Source organism: Camelus dromedarius, chromosome X (assembly GCF_036321535.1).
Source record: "Camelus dromedarius isolate mCamDro1 chromosome X, mCamDro1.pat, whole genome shotgun sequence".
Classification (NCBI taxonomy): Eukaryota; Metazoa; Chordata; class Mammalia; order Artiodactyla; family Camelidae; genus Camelus; species Camelus dromedarius.
This window is the reverse complement of record NC_087472.1, coordinates 111,048,507-111,070,415: the sequence shown is the minus strand read 5'-3', so window position 1 is coordinate 111,070,415 and position 21,909 is coordinate 111,048,507. Positions and strand designations below refer to the sequence as shown.

The following is a 21,909-nucleotide window of genomic DNA, read 5'->3' as shown; positions in this document are numbered from 1 at the left end:
CCCAGATGCTACAGTTAATCAGAATTACATTCCCACGCCCTTAATTTTTTTAGGCAAAAATGCATCCGCATCGTATGCCAATTTCCATATCCTCGAATTTGCAAATGGAAACGCAAGAGCTTATCTATAAACAGTCCCGTGGGATTAACTTTCCAATTTTCGGATTAGATATCGAGAAAATCAAATCCCATACATTTCCCGCAGAAGAGAGGCGTAGGCAGGGAAAGGTGGCGAAGATGTGGAAAACATTTGCATTGAGAGGAAACAAAAAACAGAGAGAGAGGACAGGGGATCAGATTTGATTTTCTGCAACATCAATCATGTATTAGATTTGCCCGGTTCTTTTAAGTTTTCCCAGGTAGACATTTGCTGGGGACGCACGTGTGTTTCATGAAGGTCGATGTCAATCAATTAGGGTTGCCTCCGACACCAGCCTCACCCAAAGAGCTGATGGCAGGTGGCTGGTCTGCAGACAAGTGGGCACTTCCAAAGGCCTCCTCCCATTTCTTGTTTTCCATGCTAGAAAAGCCGTCCTAAAAATAGGTCTCATTAATCCCTTTGGCAAACACGTGGGCACTGTATTTGGAAGAATAATTTTGCTAATGCACCCTCATTCCCCATGCACATAACTGTTTTTTTCTTCATTTTATTTTATTGAGTTGTAGTCAGTTTACAATGTTGTGTCAATTTCCAGTGTAGAGCACAATGTTTCAGTTACACATGAACACACATATATTCATTGTCACACTCTTTTTCGCCTTGAGCTACCACAAGATCTTGTATATATTTCCCTGGGCTATACGGTATAATCTTGTTTATCTATTCTATGTATGCCTGTCAGTATCTACCAATTTCGAACTCCCAGTCTGTCCCTTCCCACCGCCCTCTCCCTCCTTGGCAACCACAAGTTTGTATTCTATGTCTGTGAGTCTGTTTCTGTTTTGCATTTATGTTCATTTGTCTTTTTCTTTCCTTTTTTTTTTTTTTAGATTCCACATATGAGTGATCTCATCATGGTATTTTTCTTAGAATTCAAGAAAAAAGGAGCCTCTTCCGTTTCACAGGTCAGGACGAATCGGGTGTACCCCAGCCACCACGCCCCTTGGCATTTACCCAAAGGAGTTGAAAAAGGTGCATTCACCCCCAGAGGCTGCACACAGATGTTGACAGCAGCTGTGTCTACCACCGCCCAGGCAACCAAGATGCCCTTCAGCAGGTGCAGGGATACATACACTGGGGTCCCTCCAATGGAATGTTCCTCAGTGTTACAAAGAAATGAGCTATCAAGCCATAAAAAGACAAGAAGGAACTTTAAATGCACGCATATTACTAAGTGAAAAGAAGGCAGTTTGAAAAGGCTGTGTACTATTGGGAGTCCAACTCTGACATTCTAGAGAAGACAAAGTTATGGAGAGAATGAACGGATGAGTGGTTGCCAGGGTTTAGGATGGAGGGGTGGCGGTGTGCGAAGGATGACTCAGCAGAACACAGAGGAAATTTAGGGCACGGAGAATATTCTTTATGATTCTGTAATGATGGTGAGACCTGTCATTAATCCATGTGTCCAAACCCCTGGAATGGACAACACCAGGAAAGAACCTAATGCTAACAGTGAGTTTTGGAAGATTATGATTTGTCAATATAAGATCTTCCCTTGTTAAAAAAAAAGAAAAAAATATATATATATGGCACTGTGGGGGTGGGGGATGTTCATAACCATGGGGTCTGGGCAGAAGCAGGCACAGGGGCATAGGAGAACTCTCTGTACGTTCCTCTCAATTTTGCTGTGAACTTAAACCTGCTCTGAAAATAAAATCTTCCTTTCAAAGAACAGTCAGAGCTGTTTCAGGCATCTCGGAGCCCGTGCGGGCTGGGAGCAGGACGTCTGAAAGGAGAGAGCTCTCTGGGAGGCTGGGGCCCGAGGCCATCTTTGCTGGCGCCAAGCGGGATCTCCAGAACCAGAGGGGAGATTGAAGGTTGTTTGCACTCGAGATGAAACTGAATTCTGCGTAGGCAAGAGATGAGCGTACGGGTACAAAGCAAAGACCTGCTCCTGGTGGGGAGCCCAACAAAACCAGAGTAGTCTGGGGAAAGGTAACTTGGGTTTATGGGAGCAGCGGTGTGGTTTGGGCCAAATTCCGAAGCAACCTTCCCGCTGAGGCCATTGGTCACAGAATCCATGTGATGATGTAGCCCTCTTGGAGTTAAACAGATTTACATCAGAAATGGACACAACCTTGTAAACGGACTATACTTCAGTTTAAAAAAAAATAAAAAGCAGCAAGAAGTTAGACAACGGAGGAAATTATTTAGAAAGAAAGCCTCAAAAAATAAACTTATTTAAAAGTAAATAAAGCGTGGATTTATTTGTAAAAAGATAACCAAAAAGTCATGTAATCACAACAAAAGTGTTTTGAAATAAAGTATTTCTGTCCTCCAGAAGTCATCATTATTTCAGAGGCATTCACTGCAAGCCAACAGAGTTCCAGGACTTTCCACTTACCCTGCAGACACATCCCCTCAGAGACACTCTACCCATTTCACAGAGGAGAAAACAGACGCTCTAAGAAGTTGAAACCCATCCAAGCAGACAGAGTCAGTCTTCACACCATTTTTTTTCCTCCCCAAAGCCTGTGCTCTGAACCAAGAGGAAAGACAGTCTCTCCAGTATGATTATATACTACACGGTGGGGCTCAAAAAATTTAACAATAAAAGCCCCATCGGTGTTCATTGCACTGTAACTTTTCCTGTGCCCCTTACTTAACTCTCTTTGAAGTAAAAGATATTTGGCAGCATTCATAGAAAAAGGGGGCTGACTTTAAAGCGACCCCTCGTAGTTTGAGTTCTTCAACTGCATCAGCAAAATTCAAAATTTTAAATAAAGCTGTGATCTTCAAAATGAAACACAGGACTGAGAAAGTTACCATTTGCTTTGTGGGAGGGTTTTTCACAAGTCTCTGTAACCAAGAAATTCATTTCTGATACTGCGATCAAAGTGTTTGCAGAGATGAAAGGACTCTGATAAATCTGGACCGCCCTGGTCTGTGTACATCCTGAGTTTGGATAATCATTAGATGTCTTTCCCTTCTGATAATTCATGTAAAATTTCTATGTCATTTAGGGAATAAAGAGCACCCTCTACTAAAAATAGATTTACCAATTGATCCAGCAATCCCCCTCCTGGGCACATATCCAGAAGGAACCCTACTTCAAAAAGACACCTGCACCCCAATGTTCTTAGCAGCACTATTTACAATAGCTAGGACATGAAAATAGCCTAAATGTCCACCCACAGATGACTGGATAAAGAAGATGTGGTATATTTATACAATGGAATACTACTCAGCCATGAAAAAGAATAAAATAATGCCATTTGCTGCAACATGGATGGACCTGGAGATCGTCATTCTAAGTAAAGTAAGCCAGAAAGACAAAGAAAAATACCATATGATATCACTTATACGTGGACTCTAGAAAAGAAGATGAATTTATTCACAAAACAGAAACAGACTCACAGACATAGAAAACAAACTTATGGTTACCAGGGGGGACGGGGGTGGGAAGGGATAAATTGGGAGTTTGAGGTTTGCAGACACTAACTACTATATATAAAATAGGTAAACAACAAGTCTATACTGTAGAGCACAGGGAACTGTATTCAATATCTTGTAGTAATTTATGTTGAAAAAGAACATGAAAACAAATCTATGTATGTTCATGTTTGACTGAAGCACTGTACACCAGAAATTGACACATTGTAAACTGACTATACTTCAATAAAAATATATATTAAAAAATAAATTAAAAAGGAGCACCCTCTAAACTCAGATTCTGAGGAAGTTGGTGCCTGTTCTTTCCACACATACACACACACACACAAAAAACTATGACTCCAAAATTGTTTCCATTGGCTTCACATTTTGGCACAATGTTGTTTCACTGTCCCTGTTAAATTTCATTGTGTTCTCCCCCACTATTTCCACCCGATTTCTGTGCACCTGCTCCTCCATCCTGAAGGTCAATAGGCACCTAGTGATTCTGGATTCACAGGGATCAGAGACAAGTATCTGGACCTGCCCCCTGGCCCAGTGCAAAGCCCCTCAACACTGCAGTCCTGGCTTCGCTGCACCAGCCCCTCCTCCACCACGTCAGAGTCCTACCCTCGAGGAAGTTGTTTCCCATGCAGCCTTCAGTGTCCTCAGCTGTCAAGCGAAGATAATAATCATTTGGTGGGAGGAGTAATGGTCCCCCAAAGATGCCCTGGGTTTGACCCCCAGAACCTGTGAATTTTACACAGAAAAGGAGGAACCACGGTTGAAGATGGAATTACAGTTGCTAATCAGTGGATCTTGGCATGTGAGACGATCACTCTGGACTATTCAGATGCACCCAATGGAATCCTTGTAAGTGAAGAGGGGGCCAGAGAGCGTGAGGAGGGCTCAAGCCGCCGGCTCTGAACACAGAGGCAGGCAGCCTCTGGAGGCGGGGAAACAAGAGTCTCCCCTGGAAACAAGAAGAAGCGCAGCCCTGCCGACATGTTGGTTTTCAGACTCATTCTGGACTTCTGGTCTCCAGCGCTGCAAGATAATACATCTACATCTGTAGTAATTAGCTGCAGCAGCAATAGGAAGCTAAGGCTGATGATAAGTACTCAGTCCAGTGGCTGAGATGGCTGAGTTAGTAAATACAAAGCACTCGGAACAGGTGCTCGCCCAGAGAGCAGCAGGCTCTGTTACGAGCGATGTTATGAGTGATGACCCAAAGAGATAAGGCTGAATTCCAGCGGCGGAACGCTATGTTGGCAAAGTGAACAGGGAGACGGTGGTATCTGGAGGCACAAAACTCCCATTAACAGACTATCAATATTGCCAGTGAGACCCTATTCTGCTTACCATCATCTGGACGACGCAAGCATTATACCCTGAGGCGTGCTGATTTCCTACAGGAGGATGGTCAAGATTTATGCATCATTCTAGTCGGTGGTTCAAATGCAACAGACCAGTCACGCAGAATCACGTCCTCTGAGCGTGAAAAACGTTGCCTGTGGATAGAAAGAGCTCTAGGACTTTTTAAAGAACACCAGGAGACATCTTCTAACGTTGATCAACCCAGCCTTTCAAAGGCGGGAAGATGACATGGGGGAGGACAGGATTCAGATGACTTCCTGGAGCTAGGGAGGCAGGTCTTGGCTGTCCCCCTGTGTGTTCTCGGAGGTTCCTTGGCTTCCGTGACTGCCTGAGATAAAACACGGATGCCCATCTTTCGGTCACACAAACGCACAAAACTTGGGACTCAGAAATAAGGCACTGGACACAGGGGACGACACATGACCAGAGTCCCATGTTGAAAAATCACCGTAAGAAGGGTCGTTAGCCCACCTTGCCACCATGACATCACTTAGCGCCACTGAATGCCATCTCGTTCACTCACTGAGCTCTGATACTTGACTACATATCTCAGTGTGCTTCGCTATAAGTCAAAGTGGATTCCTCTCTGCGTTCGTATACCAGTTTTGTTACTCTACACTCCCTGCGGGAAGGCACCACCTTCTAGGATCCTTCTGTACGCAACGGACAAGACCATCACTGAAAAGGAGTCGCGGTGAAGTTTCTTCTTCCAGCAACCACGTCATGTCCTCGCACCTCGGTATGTACCCCCGGAAAATGGACAGGGTAGGTCAGCCTAAGCTGTTGGCAGAATCCAATATAACCCCGGCTCTGAAGGGAAGTTTGCAAAGCGTAAAGCAACACATGAATGAATGAGCATTCTGGTGGCCACTGACTCATGCGTTTGTTTAAAACCTAGTATTGAAATGCCGTGGTGGCCACCACGGGAACCATGGTGGGAATGGTTCCACGTCATGCTTGGAGTCTGAGAGCATGAGAAAAATACCTCCTTCAATGACTTATCCCAAAAAAGGTGTAAAATATGGAAATGCTAAAGCATATATTGACCTTCGTCGGTGTGCGTGTGCACACACGTGTGCCAAGATAGCTTAATAGCTCAGGTACAATGGCAGAAACGTATATCCCATGGGCTTGGCAAAGACAGAACGTCAGCTGAACCTTTTGAAGTCCTGAGCTGACAAAGGTCCTGTACACTTATAACTAAAAAACACCAACCCATTGATTATGGCATGACCTTCGCTGACCAAGGGAAAAGGCTGATTTTGTCCAGCAAGGTTATGGAATAGCAACATATTCAAGGCTTTAGACCATGTCATCTTAGCATTACGATCATGCAAGACAGACACACGGGACTGAAATATCCTGCATATCGACCATCTCCTGTGAATGTCAAGGGCTCTGAGTAAGTCATTTAAAAAAAACAAAAATGACAGTAGGCTAAAATTTAGAATAGGGCTACTTACGTAAATTTGATGGCATACCTAAGAGAAAAGACATCTCGTGGGGTGCACGTGGGTCTGATAACTGGGTGGGGGTAAGCTGACGCTGATGTCCCACTCTGATCAGTTTGGGGTTCACACCGTCTTGCAGGGCTGTCCCTGACTGCACATCTCTCAGTAGTGACCACTGGGCACTTGAAGCCTGACCTCCTGGAGCCATCCGCTGGAAGGGGCGAACGCTCCTCCCTCAGGATTAGAAGGCAACTACAAATCGCAGAGACGCCAGCAAAGTTTGGGCTTATATCACGGGCACAAAGAAGATGGAAGAGGAAGTGGGTTATTCCTCCCTTGCAGGGCTGTGATGTGGGCTCCCTGACCCTCTCCTCCTTCCCAAAGACGTCTCCTTGTCACTCCCCGTCATCTAACAGTCATGATGCTGAAGGCAACTACCTTTTTAGAGCACGGAGGAAAAGATCGAGAAGTTGATGTCCTGACACTAAGAGCCCTTCAAGATTTAAGTAAATTTAGCTCCTTTTGTCTTAGAGAATTTAATGCGCAGCTTCAGGAAATTTGTTCAATTCAGAAATTAACACAAGAGATCTTCAAGAGAATAAAAAGTCCTAAGTGAATTTTCAAGTGGGAGAACCCTTATGAAACTACACCAACCTAAATGTCCATCAACAGATGACTGGATAAAGAAGCTGTGGTATATTTATACAATGGACTACTATTCGGCCATGAAAAAGAATGAAATAATGCCATTTGCAGCAACATGGATGGACCTAGAGATGATCATACTAAGTGAAGTAAGTCAGACAGAGAAAGACAAATACCATATGATATCACTTACATGTGGAATCTAAAAAAAGACAAATGGATTTGTTTACAAAACAGAAACAGACTCAGACATAGGGAGTAAATTTATGGTTACCGGGTTGTGGCGGGGGTGTAAATTAGGAGTTTGGTATTTGCAGATACAAAGTACTATATATAAAATAAATAAACTACAAGGTCCTACTGTACAGCTCAGGGAACTATATTCAATATCTTATAATAAAATATAATGGAAAAGAATCTGAAAAAGAGTATATATGTATGCATATATACACACGCACACTCATATGTATAACTGAGTCACTATGCTGTACACCAGAAACTAACACAACATTGTTCATCAACAGTAATTCAATTAAAAAAAATACAAATTAAGATGGAAGTGTTCCAATGTAATGTTGGACGTGTCCGTTTACTGCACATAATTAACATCAGACATGCCTGTTGACTGTTTATAAGCATAGAAAGTATCAGAAAAAAAATCTTTGGCTAAGCCATTCCTCAAAAAAAAAATGAGATCAGAGTTGCAATAACTCTAGTTAAGCCATTCTCCATCCACATGACCTTCAGAAGGTCTAAACTGCTGAGAGCATTTTTTTTTTTTAATGTTCGCTTTCATTTCTCGATGTTATTTGGAAAACATTACTCTTTAGTATCTTCCCTGGAGCAGAGTCCTATCCACCAGCACAAGGTTATCAGTTCATTTCCACCACCCCGGCCAATGTTTTTCTTTAAGTAAAGTGAAGACAGCACATTCTTGGAGGAAAACAATATTGCATTAGGAGACAGCACTATTTTGCCTTTCCCCCTCGAAGGGACAGCGACAATAATTCTCCGTGCTCAAGATGGAACTTAATTCTCACTTTTCTTGGTGCATCGACAGCTCTCAGGAACATCAGGAAGGGGCCTGTGTACAAGGAGGATGGTTCGGCTTATTTGGAACATTTGCCCTCTTTTGACAACTCTGTATGGATTTAACCCATTTTAGCGGGTGGCCTGAAGAAATCTCAAGAGATGCATGACTTCCTCAGCCATCCATTATAATTGACCTAGACACGAAGGTACACAGACTAGAGAACTAATACAAATGAGTAAAAGTCTAAGAGAGTGACTGCAAATTAGTGAAATGACCTCGAAATACACTCGTAGTCACTGCCATTTCACTACAATATGAATTTGATCAACCATTTTTGACTGTGTGTGTGTGTGGGGGGGCACCGTGTCAGATGGGACGGTGGTGACAGCAGTACGAAATAGTTCCCATAGTCAAGGAGCTTTCGGTCTGGGAGAGAAGTCAGACGTTTAAGTAAACAGGCAGTAGAAGGCTTATAATGGAGGTGCTGTTCAACAGGTGATTTTAGAGGACAAGAAAGGCTTCCTTGAGAAGTGATGTCCAGGTGGAAATGGAGTCGGAAGGCTGAACAGGATTGGATTTTCTTCTGCTCCAAGAAAGGTCAGCTAAGGGAGGAAGTCAGGGGATGGGGGTCAGCCCTACAAGAGACATGGAGGTCTGATACCGAACACAGCTGGTTCTGGAAGGTTCTGAATGGTTTGACGTGCCTGGGACAGAGCGTCTGTGGCAGGATGTCACCATCGGGGTAGAGTGGGGAGCCTGGGGCCAAGTCACCAAAAGCCCCCAGTCTTTCTTCACATGTGGAATGGTCTTCTACATACACCGTCCATCAAGTATGGAGGGTGAGATTCCAAAGGGATGGGAGCACAGAACGAAGAAGGGGCGTGGGGAAGAAGGGAAGTGCAGAGGACTCTAGGGAGGAGTCTGAGAGGTGACCACTGGGGAGAGAAAGGAGAAACAAGAATGTTGTCAGAGTGATGGAGGAGAGAGAGTTCCAAGGAAGGGGACGGACATAGTAGAGATCATTGAAGATGACGGCGAGACGCATTCATGGCGTCCTAAGTGAGGTGGGTTGACTAATGTCCCCGCAACATCACCCACTTGTGAATTCTCAGAATCCTCGAGAACATATAATCTTCCACGGTAAAGAACCTTACCTAGATGTTGTCAATGTGATTAAATTAAGGGTCTTGAAAAGCGGAGGTGATTCTGGGTGATCTGGGTGAGCCCAATGGAATTACAAGGTCTTTAAAGAAGAAGGTGGGGAGCGGTCAGAGAGTCACAGAAGGAGATGTGACACCTGACACAGAGAAAGAAGGTCATGTGATGTGGGACCACGAGCCAAGGAACCGTAGAAGTGGGAGAAGGCAAAGAAACGGATCCTCCCCTAGAGTTTCCAGAAGGAACCAACGCTGCCAAAACCGGTTTTTGTCCCAGACACCTGGCCTCCAGAACTGCGTTTCTTACTGTGTCCTGTTCAAACCATTAAGTCTGTGAGCATCTGTGACAACAGCAAGGTAACTACTACACCACAAAGAGACTGAGAAATAACAGAAAACGCACGGTGGGAATGGACTGCCAATGTAGACTCTTAACGTTCAAAGGCAATGAGATTAAACTGACTTGCTCCTTAAATCGGTTCCATTCTGGTCAGATATCCCTGAATGCCAACGCATTCATTCAGTGGTACTTGACTCCTTTTTTTAAAAAAAAAAAAAAAAAAAAAAAAAGTTTTAAATGGTTCCTGTCCCATCATTTCAGAGACCGGTTCTTAGACATCATCACTGAAATGATGATTTTAAAATACAGGGAAGGTTAAACAACAGTAAACAATGGTCACTCCTAGGATGGCACACTTTCAGTAAAATGCTCCCACGATCAAAATGATTCCACGCTCAGCTCCATTTTCATTAACTGATTTTTGAGCAAACACTGGGTTTCACTATTTTTTTTAAAAAAATACAACTTACAATATTAAAGGAATTAAATTAGTGGAGATTTTTAATTGACGATTGATTATAAAAGGCTCCACGCAAAGACCAACAACAAAAGAGACCCAAAGAACACCCGTCATGAAATTTAAACTCCGTGAAAAGCTGAGGTGTTTCCCTTTTTCAGGTCTACTTTCGTCAGGAAGCTGTAACTTTGGGAAGGTGAGAAATTAATGAGGCCGCATATCCAGGACGTCAAGAGCTCTTCATGCATATGATGCTATTTGCCAGATTTTATTTAAGCTTCTTCCCAGAACAGCATCATTTGAAGAAGCCAATCAATTACCATTAAAAGGACTAGTGAAATAGAAGGCATTCCCCAGGGAAGGCTTAAATTTTCTAAGTAATTGGGAAGAAAATATAGCAGTGGAAAGGGTAGTAGTCCCTTTAGAAGACTTAATTACAGACATGTCAGTGGTAAGTAATTTACATTCTTCGTGCATATATACCAGACCGGAACAAATTACCAGGGGGAAAAATCTCTAGGATCGACCCTCCATTGCTTCCAAGCTGATGTCACCTATAGAAAAATGCGGTGAGACACTGCATGTATTTTCTTCTCCATCCAGATTCACAAAATGCAAAGGATAAAATAATACTGATTCACTGCTGGGTGAAAAAACAAGATGTCTGGTTTCCTGAACCAGAACTAGCATGGGCCAGAATGACTTTGCTTTCTCCTCCTGGTATTAAAGGATCGTCCAGGGATTTTCTGCATGATGCAGAAGAGTGGGGTCCACTCACAGGTTGGTCAGCTCTGGACCAGCATGCAGGGAAGCTTCCGGCTTGTGATGGACGGCACCTTCCATCCAGAGTTGGACAAAAGTGACGTCACCCAGGCTGATGCCTCCACGTGTGAGCTCCAGGGGTGGGAGGAAAGAGGGGGACTTGTCCAACGTGACTAGCCCCCTTGGGCTCCTCAGCCAGGCTACTGGCTTCCACGAAGTCCGGCTTCCACTTCCTGCTAACCCACCGAGGTAAGCACGCGGATTTGCGTTCATCCGGGGCTTACCGCGAATCTTCCACACGCCTTGTGCTGTGACAGGCATGGGGGAGACACACAGATCTCTACTGAAATTTCCGACCACCTCAAAGAAGGACCCCGGGAAGGGAACGATGGCATTCCCGCGTCCCTGCCGTGCACTAAGGGTTTTCACACAGCTTCTGTTCCCTTCTGCCTCGTGCAGGTCCTGCGTGCTCCGTTCCCCACCACCCCACGTCCTGCTTCAGCGAATTCGTATTGAGGAACACGGTGGGAAATCCTGTGTCTGCAGCCACTGCGGAACTGGAAGGACGCCGGGCATAGGAAGCGCGTAATTTTCGACCAAAGAGCCTTCATCATTTATAACAAAAATACGTTTTGTGACTATTTACTCCGGGTCCACAAGCCCGCCAAGTGTGACATCCAACAAGCCGGCAGAGGAAGCCAGAACAACCCCACTCGCCTGGGTATTAATCATGCACTTCAGGGAAGCGTGCTGACTCCAACCCTCTCTCTCACACACACAGCAGAAATGGCGTCAATGAACTCTCTGGTTTTAACTGTACAGAATGCACTTCATTAGAAAGTTCAGTGGAGCAGAATTAAAAAAGCACATTAATTGCTTTTGCTTCATCTTCTAGATGGCGAAGCCAATGGACCAGGGCAGGGGCAAAACCAGTCAACAGGGTGCCCCAGGCTCCATCGGCTTAATCAGGAACCTTGGCCTTAACCATCAGAGAGCCACGGGAAGTGGCTGCCAGAGCCGCCCCACGCTCACGAGGACAGGTAAGCTGCATCGCCTAGGATGTGTTGTGACAACCATCGATCGAATCTCCCCCTGGTGCATATCAGTTTCACAGGTAAAATTCCAGGGAGCGCCCAGACCCCACGGAGGCGTGCACCCCAGACTGCAGATCACAGACACCTGCTGCATGGTTGGTTACCAGATTGTAGTGGGACCATCAGTAGAATTCGTAACATACAAGCATTTCCCTGTAGTATTGATCATTTGCTATATGTTCACATCTGTTAGTAATCTGTGCAACCCAGATAATTACCATGATTTGCACCCCCACCCCACCTCCCCAACAAATCATGCCATGGCCCTAAGTATGGATAAGCAAACTGACTTAATAATAAAATTTGCAGGGTCAAATAATGTATGTTTTAGGCTTTCCAGGGCATGCAGTTTCCATTGCAATCATTCAATCCCGGCACTGCAGTATAAAAGACGTTACTAAAAAAAAAATAAAATAAATACACAAAAATAAATAAATAAAAGGCATTACTTATAAAACCAGGTGGACTCACCTACAGGCTATGGGTGGGTCATCTTCTGCTAGGTCATGTACCACGGTCACTTCCTCAAAGTTGAGTTTATCTACGGCCTCCAGAGAGCAAACCAAACCAGCTTATGCATAAAAAAGCTGATAGTGTAGGATGATGTATTTAACTAGATACGTTTGCCCATTTTTTCCCCCCAGTCTGATATATATATCTTTTTGGCAGAAAAGAACTCATTCCACTCAGGAAAAAAAAATAAAAATAAGCAGTGTAGTATTTGGTACGAGGAAATATTACGAGCTTGGGAGACAGTTGAGAAGAAAAGGGTCAAGGGGACCCAAGAATGCATTCTTTATATTTACACGATTTTATTACTGTATTATATTCTATAACATGTTATAGAGAATATGTATATTACAGGTATGTGTTTACATTATTTAGTATTACTATATATTATATTTCTGCATTTATGTTTTTTGATTTTTTCACATCTGTATTGAGGCAGTTGACGCGCAATGTTATGTTAGTTTCACAGACGCTACAAAAATGACGTGGTATCTGCATACATTATGAAATGGTCACCCTGACAAGCCTAGTCACCGTCTGTTCCCATACAAAAGTGATCACAGGAATCTTAAGCATTTTTCTTATTGCTACCTCTCTGTGCCTTTTCATCATTATTTAAATCTCTACGCCACGTGCTATACCAAAGTGATCTACGTAACGCCTCCCTCTATGTCCCTGTCAATCACAAAATGCTTCAGTAAGAGGTGCATTTCGATAACGGGTGATCGGGACCAATCAGAGTAAAAAGAAGCCCACATTTCTTACCCCTGGGGTAACCCTAGTACCAGGATCTCCAACAGCCACAAATTCAGTGCGTGCATAGAACACTAAACTCCCTAATTCTAGTCCAACTCTTGATCCGCTCACTGAGAGATGAAAACTAGTCTTTCAGGGTTGCGGTGAAAGGAATTGTTCCTGGTCGTCAGTTTTGAACTGAACTAAGCCATCTTTGGGGAAAAATAGATAAATAAGTAAAGGAATGTCAGAGATCGGTTCACACAGAACGTCCCAGACAACTATGAAAATCCACGGCAAAGACTTTCCTTTCACAGGATGACAAACCCAGAAAGTGTTCAGTCGACAGTCTAGGGAAAATTGCATTAAACTGGCCTGACTTGAAATTTTCCAGTATTCAACAGGCTTCATGAATTATTTGCACATCCTGGACAAATGGTTTTCTTCATTTATAATCAGATTCTTCACAGTGAAAAGGGAATAAATACACGTCTATTGTTTAAACACGTCAGAAGCCTGACCATCAGAAACCAGCTAATTAGCAGCAGACTTCCATGACTGCAGACAACAGAGATGCCCTGATCCATGGGTCTGTATGCGCCCCCGGACCCCTCCCTCATAGGCGACAATTGCTCTGTAAAATCTAAAGAAAAGAAAAGAAAAAAGAGGAACTAATGAACTCATCTACAAAACAGAAACAGACTCGCAGACAAAGTAAACAATCTTATGGTTACTGGGAAAAGGGGGTGGGAAGGGATAAATTTGGGAGTTTGAGATTTGCAAAGGTTAACCACTATATATGTAAAAATAGACTAAAAAACAAATTTCTTCTGTAGAGCACAGGGAACTTTATCCAATACCGTGTAATAACCTTTAATGAAAAAACTATGAAAATGAATATATGTATGTTTATGCATGACTGGAGATGGACACACTGTAACAGACTATACTTCAATTAAAACTTTTTTTTTAATTTAAAAAAATTTAAAGAAAAAGTGACAGAGCTTTTCCATGTCACTTAGGGTCTGGAGGATGCTGGGAAAAGAAAGCGGTTTTGCCATTAGTTTTTCAGCCAAGCCATCCTCATGAGACAATACAGGACATTCCACCACCAGACCACCACGCATCCACACTGCAAAGTGTCCGCCTTATCGGAGACTCTAAGCACGAACACATGGATCAATACCCAGGGGTTCCAAAGACCGATGGAACGGAAGTGCGTATGGGAAAACGGTAAGAAGTGCTTCCCCGTCCCCGGACGGTGCACGTCACAGAACGTCCCCGTTGGGTTTCCCGTGTGAGCTGCCACACGACCAGCTGTGCCGTCTGCCACACTGAGTGTGAGGCCACACCCGCGAGGACCACGTCGCCTCGGAACCAGGGCAGCCGGATTCTGTGACACCAAGTGCTCCCTGCCTGCAGCTCCTGAAATGATGGCAACCCGAAGCCGCAGGCGGGCTGCTGTTCCAAAGGGCTGCTGGTGGTGACGGGGCAGACGGAGCCTTGGGACACTTCACGCCTCGGTGGTAATATTAATGCTCCTCCAGATTTGGGGGGGGGGGCGGGGGGAAGGAAATGAACATGCAGTTTTTTTTAAAAAAGTGTTTTGAAAATGGGAAGACAAAGGGATTTACGTCTCGTACGGCTGCTGATGGCTGAGCTGGATGTGCTGACGAGAAATGTGTGTATACGCTGAGCCCCCTTGATGAAACAGGTACCTCCGTGCGCAATAAAGACAGACAACTGACCGTCTGTTTTCTCATCCACGAGCATCTTCCACATTTGCATGTTAACAGCACAAAGGGGGCCAGCACTCATCTTTCTTTATTAATCACAAATTATCTATGATGGGGGACGGTGGCAGAGCATGTGCTTAGCGTGCACGAGGTCCTGGGTTCAATCCCCAGTACCTCCTCTAAAACCAAATTGTCCCACAAAAAATGATTACTAATTACTTCTCCCACAAAAACTAAAAAAAAAAGGGAAAAAAAAGAAATTTAAAATTAATTAATTAATTAATCAACCTGATTACCTCCCCCCAAAATATTTTTTTTTTTAAAAAAAGAGTGAAAAAGGGGGTGGAGGGCTACCTCAAGTGATAGAGTGCAAGCTTAGCATACGTGAGGTCCTGGGTTCGATCCCCAGCATCTTCATTAAAAAAAATAAATACATAAATAAAAAACCTAATTATCTCCCCCCCTCCAAAAAAATAAATTTTTTAAAAATTAAAAAAAAAAGATAAGGATAAAAACAGAAAAAAAGTTTAAAAAATATTTGAAAAAAAAAACTAGCATTTCTTTCTCCAGCAGGGAACAAGAAGAGGAGTTTGGAAATCTGGTGTGTTGGAAAAAGGAGTTGGATGAAGGGTGAGACCTTGAGAATCTTCTAGAATGCAGGAAAGTTACAGAAGCGTGTTACAGGGTGCAGATAAGGATATTAGGTGGTTAACTGTAAACAGACACCCAAAAGCTACTTAGGGTCTAAACTTTGAAAAATGTTTGGAAGCTATGGCGCTCAAATCGACAAGAAAGTCGGTAAACAGCCACTATTGTATCCATAAAATCATGAATACTGTCCCGACAGGGCTTGAATTGACAGCGAAGCCTTGAAAAGTCTTCACCCTTTACTTGAAATGTATCAAAACACATTCTTGCTGAAACTTAAACATGGTGGGAAAGAGTCCCAGTTTTGAGTTTTACAGAACCTCACACCCATAGACGATCGAAACATTCCACCCATTTTCCCTTCCTTCAGCTGTGCTCTGTATCCGGCTTTCTGATGAAGAGAATGATCCCGTGGTCTCAGTGGGCCCTCAGGTTGCACTAGAAGCACACCTGACACTTCGTATCGCACTCTCCAGGGGCTGCACCCAAGAACAATAATATGAAATGCTGGGGTGGTTCAGATGCCCCCGTAGCTTGAGGTGCTTACACAGAATAGAGTGGATTCCCCGCGGCCAGAGGGGATGAGGGCAAATTCCAGGAGGATTTACACAACGTGAGTCAGAGGGCTGACTCTCCTGTCTATGTAATGAGATATACTCTGCATTGTGGCTATTTGGAGAAACATACAATTATTACGGAATCCCAAATTCTCAAAGCGTGCCATTATGAGCACTCCAAGCCAGCCTGAAACCACTGCTTTGCACTTGGGTGAATTTCAAACAGATCTTTTAAAACAAACCAAAACAAAACAAAACGACTTTCACCAGCAACGTAATCTGAAACTCCGGCTAGATTTGAATCAACCAGGCTGTAAATGCGTCAACCAGATAAGCTAGATTATGGAGATTACTGGTGGTTTTTTGGGGGGATACTTACCACTACCTTGTCCTTCTAAGAAGATGCCTTTAAGAATGCCTCCACAGAAACCTACTTGATTTCTTTTCCATCTCAGCACACTTTTCCCTATTAAAATGAGAGAGACAGAGAGATTTCTCCACTCAGTAAAAGAGATGGCGCTATGCTTCCAATCCAATGCTACATTCCTTCTAAGCTTTCTTTTGGGTAGTTTACAAGAATGAGGTGGTAACGGCATAAGGTAACTCTTAACTGATTCCTAACATACACGGTTATGGCAAAATGTCGATTCTATGTCCAAACACTGAAGTCCACATGCAATTTGAGAATCTAGAATACATTGAGACAGTTGGCGGTTACCAATATACTTCTCATCTGCCTTCATCTGGGCACCATTAAATTCTCCTTGGAGATCGCTCATCCATGCAGTCCCACATCTATGTTAAACCTAGCTTATTTTAAGCTAAGAATTTAAAATCCTTTGGGAGTTTGAGATTTGTGGAACGTTAGCCACTATCTATAAAAATTGTTAAAACAAACAAACAAACAAATTTCTTCTGGGGAGCACAGGGAACTATATTCAATACCTTGTCATAATCTTTAATGAAAAAGAATATATGTATGTATACGCATGACTGGGACACTGTCCTGTACACCAGAAATGGACACATTGTAACTGACTGTACTTCAGTTAAAAATCAATAAATAAAAATAAATAAATAACAACACAAATATAAAGTTAAAAAAAAGAATTTAAAATCCTTGCAAATAAAAATAAAAATTAAATAAAATCCTTGCAAAATTTAATTTGTGAAAGCCATCAATGTAACCTGTTAGAAGTCATCTATTTGTAAGAACGAATCTTCAGCCTGCAGAGATTTTTCTATTCCTCCAGCAGTGGGTCAGAGGGACAGAATCCAAGCCTGCCCCACTCTCTGGGCCATCCCAAGAGACAAAACCAGTCACCATTTTATCAGTTATCATCTCCGGATCATTTGGCACTTTTCTTGTCATCTCACTATGGAATCTTCTCTCTAAAGGATGCCTTTCAAGCAAGCCTCCTCTTTCTACTAACACCGAGCATATTTAGTTATTATCTCGTAAACACCGTTGATTAAAATACCTTGGTGAAAATGAACTTCTAGGTAACGACAATCATAAGTGCATTCACTGACAGCTGACCCTGCCACAGACAGGCGGAATAGGGACCATCACCTAGACTTCCCATTTAGGCACACCGATGCTCCGAGGTCAAGTCCCGCAACGCGTAAGCTGTTCGGCAGAGTCAGACGTAACTCTGGCTTGATTTCAAAGACCACTCACTCATCACAGCACCAAGCTCCCTCCCCAACCCAATATAACAGTAATTGTTATCACAAGAAACCTGTCTACGGTGGGTCAGCCTTTCACACGTTATTTTATACGCAGACTCTTTGTGTCGTAATGAGCACAAGAGGTAACATTACGTCCAGTAGTGGAAATGCCAAAGTCAGGGAGGTGTCGGCGAACTCGCCCAAGATCACGGAGCCGGGATGGGTGCAGTGGGGCTCAAAGAGGGGAGTCTGTCTTCCATCGACACCGCGACATTATCGCAGGTGCAGGAGTTCACGTCATGTCTCTTGCCCGTCCTCAGTCCCCACTCTGTGAGGAATCTGCATCCGAAACAGGTTTCATCAGCGACAGAAAGGTTACTTGGTGTCAGTCGCAAAGACACCCTCAGCGAGCGATGCACCGAGCAAACGCTGACGCAGTATTAGCTGTTCTCACCCTGTACGAATAATGTCACAACTTAGAAACTGGCTCTGTTTCACTTGATCGGAGATCGTATCTTGGCTTGCAGCCACAGGCAAGCGTTAAATTCACAATCGCAACGTGAACGCTGCAGGTGTGTGTCAGGAAAGGTCCTACCAAAACGAGCGAGTCATGTCTGATGGACCGTGCTTGTAAGGTGGTCAAGGAAAACATTCTTTGACTTAGGATTTTGGGTTTGAGTTTTTGTCTGTTTCTTGGCTTGCTTGATTCCGCTGAGATGGTTTTTAGGGGGCACGAGTGAGATGGAAATATTAAGGAATTAGTACTGGCATGAGTTTCCTTTATTTTCAAATCGGGTGCTCCTAAAATCTGACGGAAGAAAATATTCACATCCTCTAGTGTTTCACTCACATGGCAGGAATGTTGCCACCCACCCCGGTGCCGTCTTCACCGTCCTTAGCTCCGTTACTGGGCCCTGCTAAGTACGATCAACACAGATTGGACTATGTTTCCTGTGCAAGGGGAAATTCATTCCAAATATTTTTGTAACTTCTTCTCAAAGGATAGCCCTACGTGTGTCAGTTCACAGCCTAACATCCTCTCAGACTGCTTTTTGTATCAAAAACCTCCAAACACCCCAAAAAGCCAGAAAGAAGGCAGTGCCCCCCCTCTTTTTTTTTTAACCCGCTGAGATTTTGGTGTTAACTATTGATATCAAGGTGGAATGCTAATTGTGGACATTCCTATATTCAAATAATCGTTCTTTCATTTTTCTCATCTGTTTTCTGCTACCGGGCTCCGTGGGGGGCCGGCCATGAGGTCGTAAGCTTTACTTCATGTATTTGAAACTACCATCCTAAGACAGAGATATGTGGCTAAGATATTTCAGAGATGAAAGAATAAATTTCCTGGATTAAAACACGGATGGATGATTCTGTGAAAGTTGGGTTGCAACAACCTGTTGCAGAAGTCCTGAACGCAGGCAAATAGGACATCAAGTAGCTGATTATTTTGAAATGAGTAAGAAATTACGCTTTATAATTTGCTTTCATGCAAAACTATACGGCACCATATACAGATCACTTGTAAAGGCTTACACGATCCCTAATAAGCTACTGATTCGTCTGTAAAAGCTTCCTTTAAACACGAGGATCACTCATGTGTGATGCTTGATATTAACTGGTCAAGGCAAACCCAACATTTACAAATCACAGATATATAAGCAAACGTCACCATAAAAACCCGACGCCATGTGATCGGCATTTTAGCACACGGAGAATACACGAGTCAAAGCGCACAGACCTTTGGCGGAAGATCAGACGCAGACGCCGAGCTGGTCTATTCCATGCTACGACAGCGCGTCCAGTAAGACTCGCCACAGAATTTCATCTTCACAGCTGAAGACCTGGGGCTTCGCAGAGACGTTGACAGCCATTCCCATTCGCCCTGGGGAGCAGGTCAAAAAGACACCTGGAACATAAGGGAAAAGGATCGAAAATACTTTCATAAAAGATGCTGCCGACGTTGCTCTGACTTAAAGTTGGTTCGAGCATGATTTTAGTCTCTTGTCCCTAAAAAATGTACAATAAACACTGTCTGGAAATCCAAGGTTATTTCATTCCACGAATATCTGTCGAGCACAGCAGGCTTTGAATGGGAAAAGAGGACAGGAAAAGGAATTCCAAAGAGGCACGTGGCCCTCGAGGACGTGGGGTCTCTTGGTGGGGAGGGGCAGGGGTGCATCGTTAAAGCAAAAGCATTTAGAGAGAATTGCAACAGCATGTGCATCACTGATCAAGGAACAGAGCGCCGTGGGCAGAAGATGTAACAGCTCTGGGAAGCCCTCAGCAGGTGGCATTGCAGACGGCTTCGAAGGAAGACCGTATTTGTCACCGGAACCGTGAGACGGAAACCACATGGGACTGTCCAAGGTCCTGAAGGAGTCTGTGCCAAGGTCACAGCTAAGGACTCCCAAGAATCTGACCTCACTTATCACCAACGTCTACATCTAGTTGCACACCAACAGGAAACTATTAAACTTATTTTTAAAGCCCAAAGCTATTCCAGACACATTTAAATTAAGAAGAAAAAGAACTTGCACCAGCCACCATGTATTAAGTTTTCCTCTGAGTCACAATGACGTGCTAACATTCTAAAAGAAAAATGGGAGGGACACGTTTAATTTTGATGGACTTTTGCGAGTGGCTACAAATAAAAATGCCCGCTCAGATGAAAAGAAAAGGGAAGTTATCTCTAAGTTTTAGCAGCGTCACCGTGGATATTTCTAGATGTGTATTTAAATGTTCAAATTAACATAAATCACCTTAATTTGCACCCTAATTTCTCCAACCCAGATTTTATCTCCTTTCTCTCAAACAGAACAATCTTCCAAACTACATTCGTTTTTGAAAAGATGCATATTTAATAAAACGTATGTTTCTGTCTTGGATTTACTCCCAATTTTCTGGATTGTTTAATTTTTAGCATGATGAAAATCCAAGAGAAAAAAGAAATGAAGAGAAAAAATTTTCTTTAGAATTTAATACAAGTAACCTAAAATACAGGTAATCGATTTTACACAATCCTTCTCGTCCCAAAGCCTCCCAGAATTCTGATGAACTCCCAAGAAATTCCTTTCTTGTCTGCATTGCTAATTTTGACCCAAATATTTACAGTAAAATGAAAAAGAACCACAGCCGTCCATCCAGTGAACAGTTCAAAAAAGCAGCGATGCAACATAGGTTTATGGGTTTCATGTAAGACTTTAAATGATTAAGCTCCAAAAATCCTTAATGTTCCTAAAACGTAGCCCTCTAAATTTTCTAGGCGTGGACTAGAATGAGAAATCGGACACAAGATTTTCTGTGATACTGTCTTTAAAAAAATACAGAAGAAAAATTTGTAAAAACTCTAGGGATGTGAATACAGGCAAAGATTTTAAAACATGCGCAGGCATTTAGAAATAAATCACGTCTCACTCACACACACACACATACAGACAAAACGCTAAGAATGCTTTCAAGTTTGGGTGAGAACTGAGAAGGAAGGAGAAACAGCAGAGATCTGAAACAGCAGAGCAGCGTGCAGCCCACTTCAAGCGGGGAGAGGGCAGGACGGTCCGTCCGGGCACGGGGAGTGGCACGCGCTGTGCCCTCACTTGCCGAGTTGGGTCACAAAACCCAAAGGCAACTGGTACACCAGCACTGCCATCATCAGAGAACGAGATGGGCTGGAACTGGGGGGTAGAAAAGACGCTCCTTCTGTAAAGCCAAAGAGGGGGTCACCGAAAGGAATTTGGGGGGCGTAGCCCAAGTGTAATATGAAGCCACGCTTTGTAAAATATTTTAGGCAAAGAAGGAGGAACACAAGGTCAAAGACAGACACTAGGAAGACGCAAGCGCCAGTGCTTGTTCCGTGCCTAGAGGTTAAGGTCCTTTAGAAGCTCCACTGACTTATTTACTTTGTGAACGTCGCTAGAGGTAAGAACTCTCTTCATAACCCTCGTAACAGGGGAGAAAACTGAAACGTGGGAAGTCAGCGACTACAGTCCACACAGTTGGAAGTATCCGGCGGCCGGGGTCCTCCGGTGGAAGCGGATTGTCACCAAAGACGATCGCCAGTGATGCACATCCAAGGGGGAGGAAGGCGTGGGCGGAAGGCAACCTTGGCCCCACGTGATGCACAAAGTATGTCTTTGAGTGAAATAATGGAAAATGCATATATAGGTGCCTGCCCCGGTTCCTGCCATGGGGCTCCTAGGTCCCCT

General features: G+C 43.6%; 1 protein-coding gene across 5 annotated transcripts in view; it reads right to left on the bottom strand.

The window, feature by feature from the left end:
- The window catches only part of LOC105091671 (neuroligin-4, X-linked), a 302,749-nt gene that overhangs the window by 249,520 nt on the left and 31,320 nt on the right, over positions 1 to 21,909 (bottom strand). For 4 of the 5 annotated variants that reach the window (XM_064482621.1, XM_064482620.1, XM_064482624.1 and 1 more), the window contains one exon: positions 19,446 to 19,613. The gene's annotated coding sequence lies outside the window, so the exon portion shown is untranslated. Of the gene's footprint in view, positions 1 to 16,412; positions 16,500 to 19,445; positions 19,614 to 21,909 lie in introns of all 5 variants that reach the window. The other variant, XM_064482622.1, reaches the window with a different exon arrangement.